General features: G+C 28.6%; 1 protein-coding gene across 1 annotated transcript in view; it reads left to right on the top strand.

Moving 5' to 3' along the window:
- LOC132950478 (uncharacterized) overlaps positions 1–23,582 on the top strand; it is a 153,642-nt gene that overhangs the window by 18,835 nt on the left and 111,225 nt on the right. The gene's annotated exons all lie outside the window — the stretch shown is intronic.

Below are 23,582 nucleotides of genomic sequence, written 5' to 3'. Positions count from 1 at the left end.
CAATTTCATACACTTGCAATACGTTATGACGTATAGGTTGAAAATTGGTGACCCTGTACATATTTAATACAATATATGGTTCAAATGCGGTTTGACTTAGATGACTTTGACTTTCCGTGAAATGTAAATACATTTTGTTATTGGTATCAACATAATATGTACTCTTTTAAATAAACACACGTATTATTCTATGGGAGTTATCACACAATTTCGCGTATAGAAGTAATGATGGTTATTGATTTCAGATTTGATAGCTCGAATGTTTGACGTCAATAATATCTATATGAATTAACTCCTGAATATAGGAACCAAAAAAAATAATACATTTAATAATTATTATAAACATTAAAAATAAAAAATATTCAGATACATTTTTATTGATATTGTAATACTTACTAGTTACCTATTAAATTATTATTTTTAAATTAATATCGTATTCATTTAATAATGTAACATATCAATAGATATAATAATAATAATATGTCATTACAAGTTGCATATTAAAATATTACAATATGTATCGACAATTATTACAGTTATCAAAATATTTTCTAAATTATAAGCGGAACGATAAATGCATTAGATTTAAAATGTTGGATGGTTTTTTTGTCTGTAATAACTAATAACGTTTTAAAACAAAAACTATACATCTATACTACATGTGGTTTCTGATAGAAAATAAGATCTAGTTCATAATTTAGGAGGGATCTGTTAAATTATAAGTACCTAGTTTGAGAGAATTAAAATCCATTTTAATTTTTGTGATAGTATTTCACAAAATAATAACCATAAGGACTTGCAATTATTATGATCACTAAATATTGACATTTAAAGTATTTTCTAAAAATGTTATAATTTTCAAAGTATTTTGGCTCTTTTTTAGACATAGTCTACTTTCTATGTTAATATATATTAATTTTAATTTATGTTGATATCATAACTAATAAACTAAATAAGTCAAAATGTAAAAACAAATAGTACCTTAAATAACCTTTACGATGACCGTGAATAATTCAAAAATAATTTATAAAAGTAATAAGATCGGGTTATATAATATAGTAATAACTAATATGACCCGATTCACGGCAGCTTCTCTCCCACCTCCTTTTGAAGTATGGGCTTCAACATTTTCCATATATTTTATTCCTATCACAGCTTCTACCAATGATCTCCATCATTCACGATCTCCTAAATCTTCAGTTATCACTTCTTCTCTTAATCTTTTTAAATCGTTCTTCACTTGATCTATCCAACGTTTGTGTTATCTTCCTACCGGTGTTTTTTTTATTTGGTTTCCGGTAAGTACTCGTTTTATCAACTTCCCCTATGTTTGCTATATAATACGTATGTCCAACCCATTCCAATCTATTTGATTCTAGAAAATCTCGTAAGCTGTTTATAACCTATTAATGTCCACTACCTTTTTTTGCTCGTATTCATCAATGTTATAGAGTTTGCAAGTGGTATATTTCTTTGTAACTATTTTCTTTCAAAAGTCATCAGTATTATAGTCACCTGGCATCATAGACCACGTAACACATGAGAACCCGTAGATACATGAGAATTCCGTATAGGTGGACTATGTATTGTTTTTTTTTTTTTTTAAATTGGTGTCTTTTTATAGAAGTTTTAATGTTTGATACCGCAATTTCCACGGTTTGATGCACTTATTTTAAGAATTGTTTCGTGACGCATGTTGTTTTTAGAATTTATACTAACGCTTGGATTATTTTTAAATTATCGAATTTTTCAAAAACCCACCAATACTCAAGTTTTGTAGCAACACAGAACGTCTACACATAACTGATCAGTATAAACTTAGTTTTATCTTAATATTTTATTTGAAAGCACATAGTTTGAATTATCACGGTAAGTTTTTTTGTACTACTTTCTATTTGTTTTTAGTTTCTCCAGGTATAACACTATGTCAGTATGTCATCCATTAAATATTCTAATAGTGCTATATCTCCAAATACTTCTTTTTCACGGGTTTCCTGCATTAGTCAAATTTCAAAAAGCTAAAATACTGGAGAGAAGAGTGTCTTGTTACAGTCCAGAAATGGCTTTAAATATATTTGGTGTTTCTTCTGAGAAACCAACTTTACAAGTTTTTGCATTCAATTTGAATATTTTCACACTTTTTTATGTTGAAAATTACATGTAAATTCAAACATTTACCATTAAAATCCACGTTAATTTTGTGATTAAATAGATTACTTATCAGAGAAATATTTTACAATTTTTTTTTTGTATGAAAATCATAATTGCAATACTAATAGCTCTGAAACCATACATTATATACTATTATATTATATTTACCCTGCATTTTAATCATCGACATTATTGAAATTGCATTTATATATTATTTATACAATTTAGGTAGGTAGTTGAACCTACTAAACATTACCTACTAACACAGACAGGCTACCTACATTAATAATAAATTAAGCCCTACATTATAATATAGATATAGGGTGGTACATAAAGATAAAGTTGCTTTAATCTAAACAATAGATTAATGGAATTTATATTATTCTACCACTTAATAGTTTAAATGTTCGTTCTTCATAATACACTTTGCAAGTATTAATATTATAAAATACCTATAATAAAATCAATAATAATAAAAAAAAGACAAAATGTTATGAATATTGTCATCATAGTTGTACTCAAAATAATGTTCATTTACGATATCACATGTATTTGAAATAGATATTACAATACAATGGTCATACGACTATTATACAAGCCAAATGAAATAAACTATATATTATAATATCGTGCAGATAAAATGCGGTTCTTTGTTTAATAATCTCAATTTATAATGATCGCATATAAAAAATTTTAAACGTTCATCTATTATTTAATTGCCATTAATTAATGATTTTTCAATTTAAACCCATTAACTAGTATTAATCCCAATAAAAATCAAACAAAGAGTATAGTACAACATGACGATATTATATTATGAGAATGCTAAGTTATATATATACATTTTAATTTATTCGATTAAATATGTAAATCATTCCACATTTTAAACACAATAGGTAAGTACATTACACATTTTAATATTTTACACTGCAGGATGTTTAATGATTAATTAATTAATTAAAAACTGAAAAAATGTTTGAACCATTTATTTTCTAATATAACATTTTGTTATAGCAAAAAAAGGACCCACCCATAGCTTTTGTATATTAGGTACCTACTAAGAAAAATATGATTTAATTATTTAGACAATTTTAAGTTTAAATACCTTTTCATAATCTTATTTTTTCTTAAGCTCTAAATTTTTAATAACGTGTTTTCATAATATTATATGTAATTTTAAGGCTCGAACTAAACTATCGTTTAAAGTTGTTATGAATAATGTATAATTTTTATCTCTATAATTTAAAGGAAATGTCATATCTCATGTCTTATAATATTGATGTATTTAAATACGTTACAAATATTATTTTTATTTGGCTTTCAAAAACATGAAAATTCAAAATTATTATTCTTTACCTATACAAAATTGCATATTAATAAATACTAAGTTAAATTACAAATATATACATTTATAACATTTTAGTGTCTAGGTACATTATGTTAATAGATTAAGACCTGATTTATAATTGCTTGGAAGACACTTATTATAAGAAGAAAAAAACAATTAGATTTTATTTTAGACAAATTTACATAACTTGCACAATATACATTATAAACTTTTTTTTAATTTGAATGACAGTTAAATTTCCTTCGTTTTCCCGTATTTGTTGAATCACAAATTAACATAATTATAATATTATAAATTTGTTATCAGTTTAAAATTAAGCCCTTTTTTTGATTTTTCATTTACTTACTTGGTATACTCATGCAATCAGTTTTATCTAATTGTAAACGTTTTTCTACATAATTATGATTATTTCTATCCATGCATGAGATACTAGTTATGTAAATTAATTATTCATATAAATATCAATCACAACAATCAAAATCATATTATTTATGTAATGTAGATTACGCTATTTTGACAGTATATGTAATATGTATATAACATTTAGTTCGTTTATGACGAATTTAGACTTATAAGCATATAATGTATAACACATAATAATATCTAGTTCAAAAACAATAACGTCACTCAAATTCTTTTTTACATTAATAGCATTGCAGGGTTTAGTTATTATCAGAATTTAGTTTATAATAAGATGATTGTGTCACTGGTATACAGTAGTTGAAGTAGGTGCTTATAAATTAATTTTAAAACTGTTTTTTATTTTATTTTTTAAACGCGAAATCGGTGCAATCAATCATTAAATCGGAAATAGACAAATAGTGTTATTACTGGTGTGTGTTAAGACGTTAAAGAACTAATACGATATTACGATATCCCTGAAATAAAACGTGGCCATTTGCGAGACAAATTGTTCTTGTGACATAAACCACCGATATCAGTATATATTCATTGCGTTCCATTGATTTTACGTTGATATGCCCGTAAGATTGCACAATGTTTCCCAAAGTGCATGAATAACAAACCTTAGTGAGATGCTGGTTTCATCAATAATCACATAATTTAAATAATTTGTAACAACAAGTAATGTTTTCTGATTTAATTATTTCTTTATTTTAGAACATTAATCATGCGCCAAAAAATACGAATCGATGTGTAGGTATATGCAAAGATCGATTATTGTAAATTAGTTTATAGTTTTAGGAAACGTGCAATGTTAAGTCAATAAATTTAACATGAAAATAATCAGGGTGATTTATTCCTAGGTGGCGAGTTATAATACTGTGGATGCAGTCTTACACCAAGAGTATTATTAGGCACAATATAAAACGTGCAGATCTCTGTCATGAGTTAACGTATGACGACACTACCTATTAAAAAGTATGCCGAAAACATAGAAATCTGTTTGGTTGAAATGAAAGTTGCAGAAGGGATCTCGATGGCTGTCGAAAAGAGTGAACATTGGAAGAATATTTTGAACATACATAATATGCAATTAGGTCGTTTAGCTTAAAATCAACACTGACATTTTGATAATAAGAAGGGATTATCGGGAACAAAATATCTAAAATACCCGCAGCTCATATAGGTAAAACGTTAATGTGCATTAAATAATCGATAAGGCGTGTAATGCGGAATATAATATTATATGGCGGTGGGTACTACAGGGTACCTACCTACTCGAATAGAGTAGAAACGGAATTTTAAATTATTTCTGGATGCTTTTTCGTGAATAGGATTACGTAAATTACGCGAAGTTATAATAATATCCCGCCGTTTTGGTGATCAATGTACCTATATATTATATTATATTGTATCCACCTAATGTATATATTATTATTATGATGTCGGTTTCATTGCTAAATACTCTGCCAACAATATTGTTGTTAAATCAATAGCGAAGGGAATTGAATACCAAACAGAGTATGTTTAATGGGATTTCATTCCAATATAGATATACCTGCGGCGCCCGAGAAATCGAAAACTGTTTCCCTGGGGTTGAACGTCGCCCGCCGGTACACGTCATTGGCGTACGGTCCACGTGGGACACGTCGAAAATAAAATCATATTATATTTCGTTTATCGACAATATTTATATAACCATCCTCAATGGCTAGGAATAAAATTCCTACAAAAAGTAGTATCATGATAACGGATTAGTCGGAGGAAACCGAGGAAACATACGACGAAACAGTTCACAGCTCATCTCCGTCACGGAATTCGGGGAGGGGGGACACTAACAATATATGATAAAATAATAAATATTATTATTATTACACGTACGACAGAAAATATATTCCTCTCCGTGTACCTATGGGGAAGTTTTAGGGGACGCTAATCAAACGCACCGGCATCCGGTCGGACTGGCCGCAAACGCATTGCACTGTTTCGTAAACAAATAGGACGTGGGCGAAATAAATGTTCGCGGTGGCGTGCGGGTGTGGTGTGCGGGTGGTGCACCGGTACGCGTGGAATACCGACGACCGGAAAGATCGCATTGCAGTGTAATGCAAAAAGGATTGCATGAAAAAGGGAAACCGCATTTAAAACAACAATCTCGGACGTGACGTTTTTCTGGCCGGAAAAACGAAAAAATGTTTAGTAGGTATAACGAGACTACAAACGGCATCGCGTTGAAACACAGCTATTTATACCCACCAACACAAGTATTCACTGCAACTTAGTTCAAGAAAGCAGATTTTCAAATTAGGCTTATAGAACAACAATTCCTCGCGTTCGTACGATTTTACATACCACGTCTATAATACCCAGGTATAAAATCGAAACGACGAATTGAACAAATACATTTTTTTAAATATCATTAACAACAACGCGTAAATCCGATTTGTTTATAATTTTCATGCGCATAAATACAATACTTAATACCTGTAGATACATAATATCATATACCATGTGAATATTATTTAATAATAGTGTGGAAAAAATACAAATTATAATACTTCGGGCAAAGAGGACGTGTTCATTTGTAATTAATTTTAAAGCCGCGCGTGGTTTCCGATTAGTTTTAAGCTGATTTGTACCTCGCTGTAGCTACAACACAGTGTCACGACAAAATATAATATTCAGCCGGTAATTATTATTATTATTATTGCGAATCTCAGATGTGTCGTCGTCGTCTCTGAAAACAGGCATTATACTATTATTATTATTATTATCATCATCTTTGTGCAAGCCGTGCGTGTACATTATTCGTCTACAATAACCGGTATATGCGATCGACCCCTATATTAAAATAACACACTAAAACGCAATCTAGTCACGATCTCGCTGCAGGGGTTGTGTTTGCGCACTTTTACCTGGCAAAAAATACAACTCAGTTAGGTACGCACCGACCGGGAAAAAAAAATGAGCTCACGATATTTTCCTATCCGATAATTGAAATTTGGAAAAATGTTTAACATACTGAAAATATTATCGAAAGAGTATATTTTATAGTTTATAGTACTCGCGACTGTCGGATAACGAACTGACGAGGTAAAATATGTGAACACCATATTATGGTTAGGAATATATATGCTAGGAATACTTATTACACCTGTTGTTATTTTAATAATTACGGATAAAAATTTATTTTGGAGAAAAACAAAAATGTTTATCGACCATCATAAGTATAATAATATAGGATATTATATTTTACGTAGTACCGCATAGAAAAAAATCTAATTTATTTTTTTTTATTATTTATGGCCTAAGTAGCATTATTATATTTTAGTATTTACGGATTGTGATAGGACCGGGAAAATAAATAAGAATTTTCAACTCCAGATAAAATATTTCTGTACTCACAGAAAAAGTAACATATTATTGTGAATTCAACACTGTTCGGATTGTGACTTTGTACAGGTAAAAAAATCGAAAGTGTGCGCTATCGTGTGTCACGCCCGTGTGGGTTTAGTGTTTCGACACGCATCGTTGATAAACGCAGTGGTCGGTCACTTCGGGATTCGAAGTATTTATTGTAATTATTCAGGTACGATGCAATTTCACACACGAAACGCCATGTCGCTGTCAGGCCGGGTCATACGCCCGTGAAATTATTGGGTCACGTGTGCAGGAAATCCCAGTCATCTGCAGGTTGCTGCCGACGAACTATCGTCCGGCGAGCGTCCAAAGATAGTTTCCAGAGAGTGTCAAAAGACTGTCTGTCGAATGTCCAAAGGGTGTCAGATTAGTGTCCAAAGAGTGTCAGATTAGTGTCCAAAGAGTGTTTCTAGACTACGTCTTCGTCGTTATCGGTCTTCGTTACATACTCGTGGAGGAAACATCCATACAATAATAGCATTAAACTCTGCAGGAATTACTTTGGAGTTTCGAGACTGGCCTCGCGGTTTTTCTCGCCGCTGTGAATTTTGCCGGGCGCTCGAGTAATCCTCTCGTGTTGCCACGGCTGGGTTGTTGGAATTGCTCGGGCCGAATATGCAGTCCCGCGGGATCAAGAGATTTAACGCGAAACCGCTCTCCAGCAAAACGGGTTTCGCCGGATACCGCGGTTTAAAACCCGTATCCCGACGGCACATTAAATCCAAGCTTTTCTCAGTCGAGAATCGATTTGGAGGGGAATCAATTTTTTATTAAAAAACATATATATAATAATAATAATATAATGGAATAAAATCAATGCATTTTTTCATCTTTAATAACGTTTGGATTTATAACCTGTTCACGTACCACCGAATCCTAATACTATTATTTCGTATTTCAATAACATATTATATAACATGAGTGTTTGAACCGTTTAAATAATATAATAACGTCTACTCATCGACCGAGTTATATGTACTTGAAAATGAACTGTTGTACGCATTCATTTGATAGGGTTGACAAAAATCGTTTTTAGTCGTAAAAACTTCTTTATACGTACATTCGGGGTAACTCGCCGACTTTATTACTATTAAATAACGGCTGACAATCAGTTTTGGACATTTTATTAAGTTTATCAGATTTTATTGTCCTAATCTTAATAGATTTCTTTAATTTAAAATTATTAAACTCAAAGTATATTACGTTTAATGCATTTTAATGCTCTACGTTTCTAAACACAGTATAATATTCAGATTTGTAAATTATAATTGTTATTTTATAAAATTCAAGAAAAATCCATATGAGAATGAAATGTGTATAAAATAATAATAATAATTAAGTACAAACAAATGGTTAATATGGGTGATATACGTATCATTAATAAATATAAAGAAGTATTTATATAAATGAGATTCATATTTTAAGAATAATGTTCATACACCCCGTATGAAATAGAATTATTAAAAATATCATAAAACATATTTTTAATGGTAATAAAAATGTTTTCTTGTGACAATAAAGCTCAAGTAATTATCACGCAACGGACTATAAAGTGACTTATGGAGTTGTGAGAAAAAGGCCTAAAGTAAAAGATAGATAGGTACCGTAGACGTGTCTCGTATGTCAAAGTTATTGTCAGCACTTTCGCGTTAGAGAATTTGGATTTTGTTTTTAATTAAATTGAAATTAAACTATTTTCCGAATATTATCAGAATTTACAAAACATTAAATCAAAACTGAAAATATATATGATACGACCTATTTGAAAATAAAACCATTAAATCTGAAATCGTTCAATTGTTTAATAATATATAACAGATATTCTGGTAGATATACAAAAGTTGAAAATAACTTATAAAAATACCAAACTGTAAAAATAGAATGTGACACGTTCACAGTGATGGTCAATTGATTTTGTTAAGCGAGGAGGGATATAGCTGTTTTTTTAACATGCACTATTTTCATTATTTAATTATTTAAAATATAATTTATGGTTATTAGCTCTTAAACATTGAAAAAAGGTTATGGTGGGTGATCTATCCCTCTCATCGCTCCAGTGATCACACCACTGCATACATTTTAGATTCTGAAAGGAACGATGAAATGTATAATAATTGATTTTACCACTGAATTTATGATTTTGTTTGTTTATTTATTTGTTATGGCTGTTTTTAAGTCAATTTAATGCAAAATCTTTCAAAAGTAGGTCTTGCAGCATTCTAAAAACATCATAATAGTATATGGGAAACATATTATTTTTATGTACATTTGTATTTTGGTGTTCTAAACGAAATTGTATACCTATGAAAATATCAGTTTTTCCTCTTGTGGTTTTAATTATTATATTACAAAAAATATTAATTCTAGGTACTTAAGACGAGGACATTACATATGTTATAATTTTCTATGCACAATGCTATTTTTATATAATTTATATTTAGACTTATTTCAATTATACTACTGACTTATTCACACAATAATATAATAATATAATTTACGCATTTACCTAATTAATAACATAGTTATCCCTATTTTGAGATGTTTTTGACAAGAATCAGTTCAACATGCAGTAGGTACTTATAAAAGAAAAATAAACTACAAATAGCACTATTTTAATTAATGTATTATTATTAACGCCATATTGGCTCAAGAACAGTAATAAGATAATTAAAATATTTCAACAATTTAATGTTATACAACGGATATTATGTAAGATATTTTTCACAAACAGCAAAACGTTTATTAAACTTTAATAGTTGTAAATTAAATTTGTAACATAACCTAGAGACTGATTGTTTTTGTTAATAATCAATATTCATTATATTATAAAGTTTTTATGATAGTAAAGATATCGTATTAAGATATTACATTCTCTTCGATTCATCCATACTATTTTTAATTGCAATATTTACAGAAATAATCACTTGTGGATATTTGACGATATATCAAAATATTATATGTACAGTATACCCTCTACATATTATAGAAACATTTATGCGACATACCTACCTGTTCTGATTTCGCTGTTAACATTTCAGTTCACACACTAAAATCTCGTACTAATAATTAATGGAATACTCTGAGCGATTTGGTTGTTCATCGCTCTTTTGCGTACATGTATTGATCAATTGGGTGAATAAGGTTATACTATGGTTACACCGTAAACAGCATAACTAAAATTGTTGTATTGATAGATATGTCTGTAAACGACCCTATCGCCTGTATACAATGACCCAGAAACAAAGAAACCCTTTGGTTCGCTATTAATCACTCTGAATTCCGGAATATCAAATGTTTCAGGGGGGGGGGGGTCTTAGCGACATTTTGGTTATGTCGAAACTGTCTAAATTGGAAGCACTCTGTTAAACGATTCAAGAATTATCTTATCAAACCGGCCTAGCGAACAGTGTCTGTAAGCTCATATTATAATAGTAGCCGTCAATTAATTTAAAACAGCGGTGGTAAACTTCGTCAGTTTTATCGAATAATATTATACATAATTACTCTATGTCACATTTTTGAGGTGAATTATACTAAAAGTTAAAATAAATAAATAATTAATAAAGTCTACGATGAAAATCAATAATATGAAGACATATACAATTTTTACCGGTGAAAACTAAATATGTTTTTCCTGTATAAGTACTCCATTGAGCTGAGAGATGAATGCTTTTATTTTTTTGTAACCATTTTAATCATCATTGCATTATTCTTTTTAAAAACGTAAAAACTGTGAACCTAGGACTAACGTTGACTTGGGCAATGCTTTTTATAGTATTTACAATCACTTGTACATTTGTACCTATTTATTTTTTCGGTACAAATAAAACTAAAAATATTTACACAAAGGACTTATACACGGTTTTAGTTGGCAAAATATTGTAAAGAATTTTCAAATTTTAACATATTAATATTTTTAGATGTGGCTAAGATAAATTGTAATTGTACATAAATCTAATTTTAATAATGAATTGAGACTACTGAAAATTGTATAACCAAAGAACATACTTAACAATAATTAAATAATGACAAAACAACATATTGTGTTTCGTTCTTCTTCTGATTGTCTTCTGTTTATTCATTTTTCTTAAAAAATTCCATACTAAATAAAAAATTATATTAATTTAAAAGTTTAACAAAACTATGAGATAGGTATCGTTCTATAATTTTATATACATAATTTGTTTTTTAAATATAATATGCTTTTAGTAATAACTAATATCAAAAACAAAAATATTTAGTCTTATGATAATACTAAAAAATATTAACAATATACATTATACATACCTACATATTATAAATATTTTGTTTGTTATAATTTTTATTTATAACTTATAAATTTTTGATTTGCTTTTTGTATATTTGTTTTAATGTTATTTAAATACAAATAAATATTTATACTTCTAAGTGTTGTCAAATTAGTTTGAAAATTAGTATTTGTAGCCTAATCTTAACTAATACTAAACCTACTACCTTCTCAATTGAATATATAGTTACAATATATGTTTTTCACTTTCGTTTTATAAAAGTTAAATATTGATATTTCAATATCATTACCTACGTAACTATATGTTGGGTATTTGTTTTGAATTTTTGATATACATTTTTTTATACACAAAAATAATATTGATCTACTTAAGAGTAAATGAGGTTAAATAAAATAAATATTCTTATAAATACTAGTGATGATTGTGAATGTATGAGAAATATTGAACTCCAATAAACTGCACAAACTTGGCGATCGTGCAAGTAGTCTCGTTCCATTTTCCGGATGGCGACTGATTGATTGCGGCTACACAGGCATGACCTTTTCAGTGTCCCTCTTTGCATTGATGGGGTTTATGCGACGATGAAGGGTTTCCATTGCTAATTGTTGCCTGGTGGATTAATGGAGAAATAATACATTTCGCTCTGACCTTAGTCCTAATAATAAATTGCCATGTTTTTGTTTTTGAAACAGAAAAAAAAATACAACTAAATAATAGTAAAAATAATAAAAATATTGTACAATAGAAAAAAGGTTGTTTTATGCTACGAATAAAAAATAAAAAGAAACTTAAAGAACCTATTAACCATCCAAGTCCTTAGTGACAATTTTCTGTTCCTTTTCCGGTATTGCCCCTGGTCGCTTAATGAGTTTCAGGGCTAATTAATTTGCTGCGGTCGGGTGGAAGGGTTGTTGGTATATTATTGTTCACTACATACAAAGATCTATTACACATTTTTAAAAACAATTTGAAATGCTTAGCTGAGGTGTTGTATTATTTTAATTCGATTGTTTTGCACTGGGATTAATTCAAAGAAATTCAAATCATTACAAAAATAAAAATAAGGCTCCCATTAACGTATTATGTTCTAATTGGCGTTTTTAACAATATTTGGGTATGTGTTGGTGTAAAATAAATCAAACAGAATATTTTTTTCTAAATACATTGCAGAGTATTATATTATTTACGAAAATAACGAGTTTTCAAACTATTTATATAGGTAGGTAGGTACCTAACGCAAAATATGTGTTTAATAAGTAGCAGTAAGAGTGAAATAAGGGCTATATATATATATATGTAAGTAACAATTCAAATTTTAATTTGTAACAATTTAATTTTCTAAATGTAAATCTTTGCAAATGTTTTTTATTATATTTGAATCATTACACGTATTATTTTTCACATAAGCGGTCTTGGAAAAATAGAAACTGCAATCGTTAAGTAAAGAAAATATCATACTAGTTTTGTTATTTTCATTAAAAGCTTCAAACAAACATAATAAGTATACGCAGTACTGTTCATGTGAATGTGCTCAATATATTCAACAGCAGTAAAGTTACATTAAGTAAGTACATGAATATGCATTAGGTATACGTGTATGAATAATAATATCCACTGTTCTGATTGAACAGAGTTAATTCCTTTTTATACATTGCAAACGCTGTTTCCTTTTCATTTTCGTAGGTACTCTTAAATTTCAATAATCTTGAATACGTATTTTATCCAATATGAAGAATACGGATCTTAGCTCTAAAATGTAGGTACATGCGAGTACTAAAAAAAAGAAGAAATACACGAATCACCACTATAAAAAACAACCGATACTGATAAAATACAACATATGGGTCCGGTAAAAATTATTTTAGCAGATTGGGTGGGATATGTAGCCAGCTGTAAGTGTCTGCAGTAAACGAAACGAATAAAAATGAGACGAAAAAATAAATTTGATTGCATCGCTTTTGAGCAATCACCTGAGAATTATTACGGGACAATGTGTTGAACACATTGCCACGGTGAAATACTTTTACATGACTATAGGTACGTGAGTAAATATATTTTATATTTCTTGTAAGGGATGTGGGTCAATGAATAACACCTTAGCTTCTTATTTTTATTACACATCTTCCTCACAAACTCCGTTGTTTTCATATAGGTATACGTTTCACGGGAATGGATATTAATATTTTAAACTAAATTTTTTAAGTGTTCTACTATTACAACCATAAAAACTTATTTAGACGCTTTTAAAACGTATTTTATTTTTGTTAAAATTATTACTGTCTTAAGAGTTGAGACATCCCAAATATTATGCGAGTATACTTTAACTTTTGATAGATATCATGCTTAAAACTAAATTATTTGAGAGCACTATTTAAATAATTCTATGATATGATATGATATGGTACATTATAATAAAAACTGACATTAAATATGACAATATAATACATGAAAATATACAAAACGTATTACAATAGATTCACTGAAAAAAAATAGTTTTATTTACGATTGCAAAAACAGTGAAACTAATATTACAAACAAGTCCCATAGATAAAAAAAAACTTGTACAAAATATTTAAAATAACCGACATGGCAGTTATGTTGTTTTGGTTCTGCAAGAGTGGCACACCCCAAGAATTTCTTCTAAACTTTTCAAATGATAGTTGTGCTGTGAATTTGTGATCCCATTAATTAATATTTTAACTTCCCACCACCTCGGATGTAAAATCCATGGTAGGTTGAGTGTATTTTTTGGTATTGTTGTGCTTTGTACACTTGCAATCAAATATCGTTTGAAATCTCAAATCTCTCGTCTTTTCTTAAAACTATTGTTTGAAATATACTATAACCCTCTCCGTAGATATATTAAAATGGTCATAAAACATATATAATAATATATTTCATAACATATGATGTGATGTGATGTGCATACAAACACAGATGGAAATATCAAATAGTATTAAAAGTTCAGCCAAAATGTGTAATGCGTATACATTCGACCAATTTAAACGTTAATTTTTCCCGCATTTGAATATAGTATAATTATAATAACGACAAATTTTTTCCGGACTCAATTTTTTAACTACGTGTAAGCTGCAAATAATGGTCCCAGATTTTCTTGGCAGAACCTTTATATTGGTTTTTAGGTGACGGATATTCAGCTAGAGAAGGTTGGCGTACGGGTGAGAGTAGATTTAAGTGACGGGGTTAGAGCGAAAAAAGAAAGTGGTTAATTTTTAGGGTTCACGAACGCGGAAAAACGGGAAATTGCCGTAGGACAGGATATTGAGGAGATTTTTCCGTCTTCTCTCCGCTTTTCTGGGACGTAAAGCGAACGTGACGAGAATATCCAACGGACAGCTTCCTTTTACTATGAAAAACGAAGGAGAAGGGTAGTTAGGTTCAAAATAAAGGATCGTCCGGTTTGGTGGTGGTGGTGGCGTGCGGTGTGGATTGGGGTCAAATTGTCCTCCCTTCCTCACAAACTATCGCTGAATGGGTGTGTAAGTAAATAGACGTATGCATGTGTGTGTGTTGTGTTTGTGTGTGTGTGCGCGCGCGTGTGATAAAGCTATTGGATTTTTGGAAATTAACATGAAAAAAAAATACGTGATCAATTTTCTTCGGTATAAAAACATATGTCACTGTCACGATGTTGTTTGAGGTCTTGTGGTTAAAGTGTTCAATACACTTGGAAGTAATAACTAAACTTATTTAATGTAATGGTATTGTCCAGAGAAAATAAACTAAAACTGTTTATTGTTAAATAGTTATTTTATACTATTATTGATGATTTGTATAATTATTAATTCAATAATTTATCGAATGTAATGGTTTTAGATTCTGAGCGAAGCGATGAATGTATTGATTTTACAATGATGTGTGTTTTTTTTAAATTTTTGTGTCTGTCAGCACCTTTTAGGACAGTAAAAGTGCTTGGATTTTCTTCAACAGTAACTTTTCTGATAGGAAAATGAATCTAGTTGGTACTGGGGGGTTGTAACATAATATAACATTATAATGATAAATTATTATCAGAGGCATAATATATTAATATACCAATTAGACGGACATGTGTATTATAATATATTTAATTTTAACTTTTTAATGACTGTATATTTTTTATATCCCACACACTGCTGTAAAAAAATCTGCTGCATAATATCTTTATTCAGATAACAAAAACAAAACGATTTTCAAATATATTTCTATAATCTATGTGTTTATATTTACAAGGGTTTCGATAGAGTCCAATATAACTATCTATGTTATAAAATACGATCACCAATCACTTAATAGTTTAAAATAACTACTTCTCATATAATATACATCAATAATCTCTGTCCATAAATAAAATATGTCAATATTAGTTACACACCATAAACTGAAACAAAATATACATGTATGATAAGAAAACCATATTTTATTGTGTAATATTTTATAGTTTTGATAATCGTAACAGTATTTCAAACACTTTTCTTTTTTTCTTGGACCAATTAAATACGTATTTAATAAGGAATCTTATAGAATTTATAAAGGTATAATATGTCATTCTTGTATTATTTCAATTGAATCATTATGAATATAATATTATTATATTATACGAGTGCCATTTAAAAAAATAGTGTAGACTTGTCAGTAAAAATATATAACGATAAATTACAATTTTTATTTTACTCTTTTCAGTTGGATTCAGGTATAACAATGAAAATTGTAACTTAAACAAAAGATTCATGTTTTATCTTATGTCTAATTTGTTTGAGGTCAAGTTTACTATTGTTTTAATTATAATACTTTTTTCAATTATTTTTATATAATATGGTGATTTTTATCTTAGTAAAAGTGCATAATATTACATTTTAAAGAAAAAACTTTTAAAATTTATATTTTGAGTTTTTATTCTGCTTGAAGGTTTTGTAACTGGAGGTACAATAATTTATTTATTCTATGTGTTTAATAAACTCATAGTGTACTCTGTGCAGTGTACATTTAAACATAGTTTTTATCTGTTATAAAAATGTATTTTTGAAAATGTGTGTGTAGGTATGGATATTAGTGAAAACTCGAGGAAATTATTTGATCTTGGTATCACGGAGAGTTAAAATTGTTGGTCCGTTACCACGGGCAACGTTGAAAAGTGTTTCTTTTTTGTTTTGTTGGTAAAAGAAAAATCGTTAGTGGTTATAGACTATTTCATTCCTAAATCATTAGGGTCCCTAAAGGGAAACTCTCATAATAATGTTTAAGTGCATCACAACATTATTTAGAGGTATTTCAGAAGCCATCGTACTAACTACTAATAAAAGTTTGTTTTGACTTAAGTTACGTTTTTCACAACAACGTCATCGCGGGAAATGTTATTCACTAAATAATGTTCGAAGAAACCATTCTATTCACATAGATTTTTATAATATCAATTTTTGATTAATAATTTATTGTTACTATGGCGTTTACAAAAATAATATCTCTGAATTTATTTTCTATTTATTTTCGGTGTTGGCAAAAATAAAATACTTTGTATTTTATGACCATATTTTCTTAGTATTGGTTTATAAACATAAAAGTTTAGATCCTATACATAGAAGTTAAAAACAAAAGAGCTAAGATTTGGAAAAATAACTCAACACTATAGTATTATATATGAAGTCACTAAATTAAGGCTTTTAAAATATTGTATTGTGTATGTTTGATTTATTTGTGTTTATAATATCAATGGTGCATTTTAAGTGCAATCGAACTGTTGGTAAATAACTTGTATGTACTTTTCCTTAAAGTTCGCAAAAGCTTGAATATTTCTGTAAATAATAAAATACTATTATTAATTAATAATTTATAATACCATAGACCATATTATTTAGGTACACATGAAAAAAGTTGAATTTAAATTAAGAAATTAAAATGTAAATAATTAGTGTTTACTGAACACATAACGATATGAAGGGTCAATGTTTTTTCATATTTTGTGATATTTTTTAATGATTACCTATAAACTACGTGTAGTGTTCAGTTATTGATTAAAATTTTTAGTACAAATATATATACGTATTTTAACATAATAATTAATAATTATTGGTTACTAATTATTTTTATATTTTTTTCTGTTTCAGGTAAAGTATTGTTTAGTCTAGGAGACGAATTCATTTACAACGATTATTATCACTAGCTAAATACATATATTAGTATAATATATATGTAGCTATAAATAATTCACAAATTTTTGGATTCATTTATCATTGAAAATTATGTATTTGTATTTTAAATATTGTGAGTATTAATTGTAAATCATAAAAATAAATAAAAAAACTTTTAACAAGAAACTTAAGTCATGGGACCAAGATTTGCAGTATACACGTATGACAAATTAACATCTTTATACAATTGTATATTATTGTTTTAAAAGTGAAGTACTATAATATTACAACGGATACAGTGTGTTTTATGAATTATTATTGTTTGGTATAAATTGATAAGAGTATTGTAAAATTTTTAAATCAACAGTTGTCAATCTTAAATTAACTCAGAAGTTCGTACCTATAATTAATCGAAAAATGCGATACATGCAGTAGTTATAATATTACGATACCTATATGTTACTATTGTTACTGCGCAGCTCGACCAAAATAATGTACATACAATATTATATTATTGTCGATGGATCGATAACAGTTTTATAATAGTTATGATTTTATATTGATAGGTAGTAAATTTAGGATAGTAAAAGGTTGATGTACTATATAATATGTCATCAAACTTGAGTAATGAACTGCCGAAAGAAATTATCGTTATCGTGTGATACCGTCATAAAAATTTAAATTAACGCCAACACGCAGGTTGGGCATATTTCACTTTGACGAATGTATATTGTAAGAAAAACGACCTGGTGTAGTGTATTCCTGTTGGCACGCGATCGGAAACCCTCGTAATAAGCTTAAGTACTGCTTTCAAATTTCCTGTTGTGTATAGATTTGAGTCTGGTGATGTACTACGCTGCCTAATATCGATGAGAATTTAATACAAATATCAAACAAATATATATTATTATATATGTATCTACTGCTGGAAACAAAAAAGCCATTTTAGATTTACATTAAAAAAAAAAAATATATATGTTCAAAAAGTTGAAAATATAATCATTAAACGGATAAATGCTTTTACATGTCTAACTTTATACATACATATTTATGTTTGAAACTATTAGTATACTTTTTTTTTCACAAAACTATCAACTGAAAAATGACAAATGTAGATGATGTTCGGAAAAGTTTTAACATATTTCAAAAAGAAAAGTTCACATATTAACGTAATCACATTTTCCTTCCTGATAAAAAAAAAAAACTTGTTTGAAAGATATTTAGCGTGAAATTTAAAGCGCTGAAAATGTGTACCTTTTATGGAATACATTTCATTTAAAGTTTTAAATTTTTACCTTTCTATTAAAGTTAAAATTTAATTAATATTAGTTGTATTTTAACTTTGGCTCATTAATTTAATAAAGTCATGGTTATTTTGTTTTTATGGTAGAATATTTCTTCAAATAAGTATACCTTAATAATAAACAATATATTGAAGTAATTATTGTGTCAGTACAATATTATTTATCTTAAGTAGAAAGTATTCAGTTACGTGTTTACTATGATAAGTAAACACCGTAAAAAATACAAAATACATTATTAACTTCTTCATTAGATTCTAAATTATATTTTATCATAATTTTAAAATTGTCATATTATATAACAGTTATTTATAATATGTTATTATATTTAAAAATGTTTATCATTGATGTTATCATTTCAAAACGATTACTAACTATTTAAAGATAATTTGTAGCAATATTATACTACAATTTATAGTAATAAGAGATGATATTAGAACTCTAAAGTTATCTATCCCTCAAAATAAAAAAGGGGGAATGTAGGTAACCGCTTTGCTATGCAGTAGAGCCTTAGCTATAAACATTGAACATTTTATAAATTTAAACTACATTATAGTTTTAAAATTTTTTTAAATATTATGTTTATGTATTTCTTATGTTTTTAAATAGGTATAATAATAACAACTTATAAGGAACCTTGTATTACTATGTCAACTGAAAATTTTTTAAACTAAAAATAATTTAAAATTAAAATTATCTATAAACAGCTCAAAAAGCATTAAAAATTTAAAAAAAATACTTTATATAGACAATGCTAAAATACGCACGTGGTAAAAATTAAAGTACTGGTATTGGTTTTTGAATTACAATATACATTTTAGAGGAAAACTGGTTTTGCGTAACAATTCTTTTTTTTCCATAATAAATATGAAATGTACTGAACATTTTACTTTTGACCCTCTCCATCCCTACCAAAGTACCAACTTTCCTCCCAAAAATATAATATTTTAAAGTTGAAAATTAAATCATTTTTTCCACAGTAAAAAAGGTTTGCAAGTACACAGTAGAAAACAAACACACCATCAATCCCCTCAGAATCTAAAACATAATAGTATATACATTTATTATTTTTACTGAATTCTATGCACTTATAAATATTTTTAATTCCCAATATAATACATAATTGTTTTTGAGATATTATTTTACGGTGTACACTGTAAAATAGGTACGGCTCTTATATGGCTGACGAAATCGTTCCTACGAGAATTTAAAATAGGGTTGAACGTCACGAGGACGAGCTGGTAAATAGCATAACGGACATTTGTACCATGTAAAAACCTGAGGGAATAACTTTTTGTGTGTAAGTCGGCTATTTTTCGCGGCCATTTTTATTTTCTTAAGAACTAGTCGTGAATCACTCCGCGTAATCTAGTACATCGCATTTTACCATCTCGGATTCAGTAAAACGAACTATTATTTATGCCAGTCCCGGGCGTGTTTTTAGTATAATATGGACGTTGTGGAAAACACAAACATTTTCTACTGATGGAGTTTCGTTTTTTTTTTTTAAGAAAAAATATTTCACATGCATACATGACAATTTGATATTTTGTTTCAAGGAATACCTACCCGGCGAAAAAGTGACACATTTTTGCGATTAGTTAGTCACTTCGGAAAGCATTCCGAAGACAATATACCTACCTATTAAAGGAAAATAAATACCTCACGCACGTGATACCTAAGTACCTAAAGAATCTGTACCTACGTGCAGTGTACATGTCCACAACCGTTCGTTATAAAGGTTAAAAATACGAAAAACATGCACATATAATATAATACGTTAAGCCAATACTGTAATTTTCAGTGCACATGACAGGATGAAATAACGCGTGGTATCAGAATATTACCGAATAATGTGGTAGAAAAAAATTAAATATTAATTTATATGCGTTTGACGTCAGAGACCTGTGCAATAGTTTTTGTCAGATATCGTTTGAATACAAAAAAAGACTGGGTACGGTGTGAGACGACCGAGGGAGAAACAGTACGAAAATTGTCAAACCCGAATAAAGGTTTACCAATAAAAAAAAGTAATTATGTCAGGTCAGTCGCCTCGGTCGTCGTCAATTCTCACATTTTGCGCTGCACGTTTTTTCACAATTTATGGTATGCAATTATCCCTCTTCATATTATAATCTAGTCGATCTATTTTGGGGTTTTGATTTTCCTTCAAATCCTTTCATACCAATTTCCTGAATAATAATCACCTTTTGTTCGTCTATTATATTCAAAACTCCGCCTTAACCCACCCCAATCTATTTTATTGTTATTATCGTATATTTTTTTTTCGATTACAATACTGAACTTAAATTGAAAACTTATATAGTTCAAAAATTGGTCACTTTATTATAAATATTATTATTATTTCGTGCCCGTAACATGAAATATATTAAACAAAATAAATTAAATACTAGGTACAGAAACAAATTAAAAAAAAAAACAAAAGTTTATAACTATATTACATTTGAATCTCGGCAGTAGTAACTCGAAACTTGATAACTCGAAAGTCTCGATGTTTCGGGAAAAATAAGATCTGTTTAAACTTTTATAACAATTACGTATTTCATCAATTCGATATTCTCGATAGATGGAGTTTCACCATTCCTCTAAATTTCAATCCACTGACATTATTATTGAACCATATTCAATTCACCCACAATCGGCTGCATAATATGGTCGCATAATGCAACTACACAATAGACTTCTTGTCAAACCATCTGATTCGACGCCCGTGTATTAATGATTATATTCATTAATTTAAAGTTTAATAACACTATAAAATTAACATAATATTTCAAAGTATTGATTCGTTACGACGTCAGACGTAGTGCGTAATACACTGGTCGTGCTATCGAATATTCGTGAACGTATCATATTATATTCCAATTCATTCAATAATAGGTCATATATATATTATTTTACCTGTGTATAATATTATTATCTGCATAATAAAATTAAACAAATAAATAATACAACGCTATCGGATAACGCCCCCGAGCGTGTGCATTATACGTTTTTCATATACCTTTTTTTTTCGGTAAACTTTTTTACGCAGAACTGTTAAAATAATTTTAATCGGGGGGTATACCATAATAATACATCCCATGTGGAATATAGCATCCGAAACTGAATCACGCCCACCAATAATATCCACACACGTCTGTTTAATGACTTCGGGTACGAAATTTATTAATTTTTGTATATTCGCTCGCAAAAACGCACAGGCGCTCCATCGAGCTCGATGAAATATAATATTTGGCATTTGAATAATGAATATGTGCGCCGATTGTTTTCGTTTGTTTAGTGACACGCACAAAAACGACGATACATAAAGTTCGAATGTCGTCACGTGAACGAAATACATTCGATTGCTACATTGGATTTCAAAATTGTTTTTTTATTATTATTACACCTAAGGTCAGAGATCATCCGAATACTTAATATTTAATATTATGGGCTTGTGGTCCTTTGTGCCATGCGTAATTTATCAGAAGATTGGAAATGGTTGTTATGATATAAAAACATATTCGATTATGACTTACCATCGAAATTCCATTCGGTTACGTTAAATATATGCCAAACACATATTTTATACAAATGCGATTTTTCAACGAATTTTAAAATAACGAATTGTCACTTTGACATAACCTTTTTATTTCCAAAAACGACGTACAACCTATAATACTGCAGTCTACAACGGTAAGTGCGTCTAGAAATGAGTAAAATCTTGTAACCGCAAAAGCATATACATTACATTCTCATTTCCTGTTATTGTTTTTAGTTTTTTAGTTGTTGTTTTTTTTTTTTTACAGTACTCTAGAGGAGATTTTTCTTCACTGTTCCTTTCACCGAATACTATAAACTTTTACTAGGTCCAATGAAAGCTTATACGTGCTTTTTTATTATGTGTTAAAAAATATTGCTTGTCTTGTAAACGTTAAATTCTTTACAAATAATTTAATTGATTTTCAGAAGCAATCAGTTTCTTTTTTCTTTAAATTAAAAAAAAAAAATAGGATAGATAAATAAATGTATAGGATGAATTTTGCTTAGTGTATACAGCATAATAATGCATCTTGTATAAATTAAACACATTTTGTACTGTTTGCATTCAATTTAATTCACAAACGTATTTGAACAACATCCTATGTGAAAAATTGAAAGACCACATTTTGTTCTATTTACCAGTTTGTTCGTAAACAAAACAAGATATAATTAATTCACAGTAAAATCTATTAAAATAATTACTGGATAATGGTCTCTTTAAATACGGTTGAAATTTGAACATAGATTCAACACTATTTGCATTTATAGTGGTAATTTCCAATAAAAAATTGTGTCCGTGGACTGTGAATAATTTGATCATTGAAACTGTCTGAGAAACATTGTTTACACGAGAGGACAATAATACTATTTGTAATTTATAGAATACCATATTAATTGTTATAATAATAGTACACCTTTAAATATTCAATAAATTGTATGTAGATGTACAATATTATTACCTACTAAGGGATGTATAGTATAGTTTATTTTTTAAATGGTACCTGAATATAAATTTTAA

This window comes from Metopolophium dirhodum, chromosome 8 (assembly GCF_019925205.1).
Source record: "Metopolophium dirhodum isolate CAU chromosome 8, ASM1992520v1, whole genome shotgun sequence".
Lineage (NCBI taxonomy): Eukaryota > Metazoa > Arthropoda > Insecta > Hemiptera > Aphididae > Metopolophium > Metopolophium dirhodum.
This window is presented reverse-complemented; position numbering and strand designations above follow the sequence as displayed.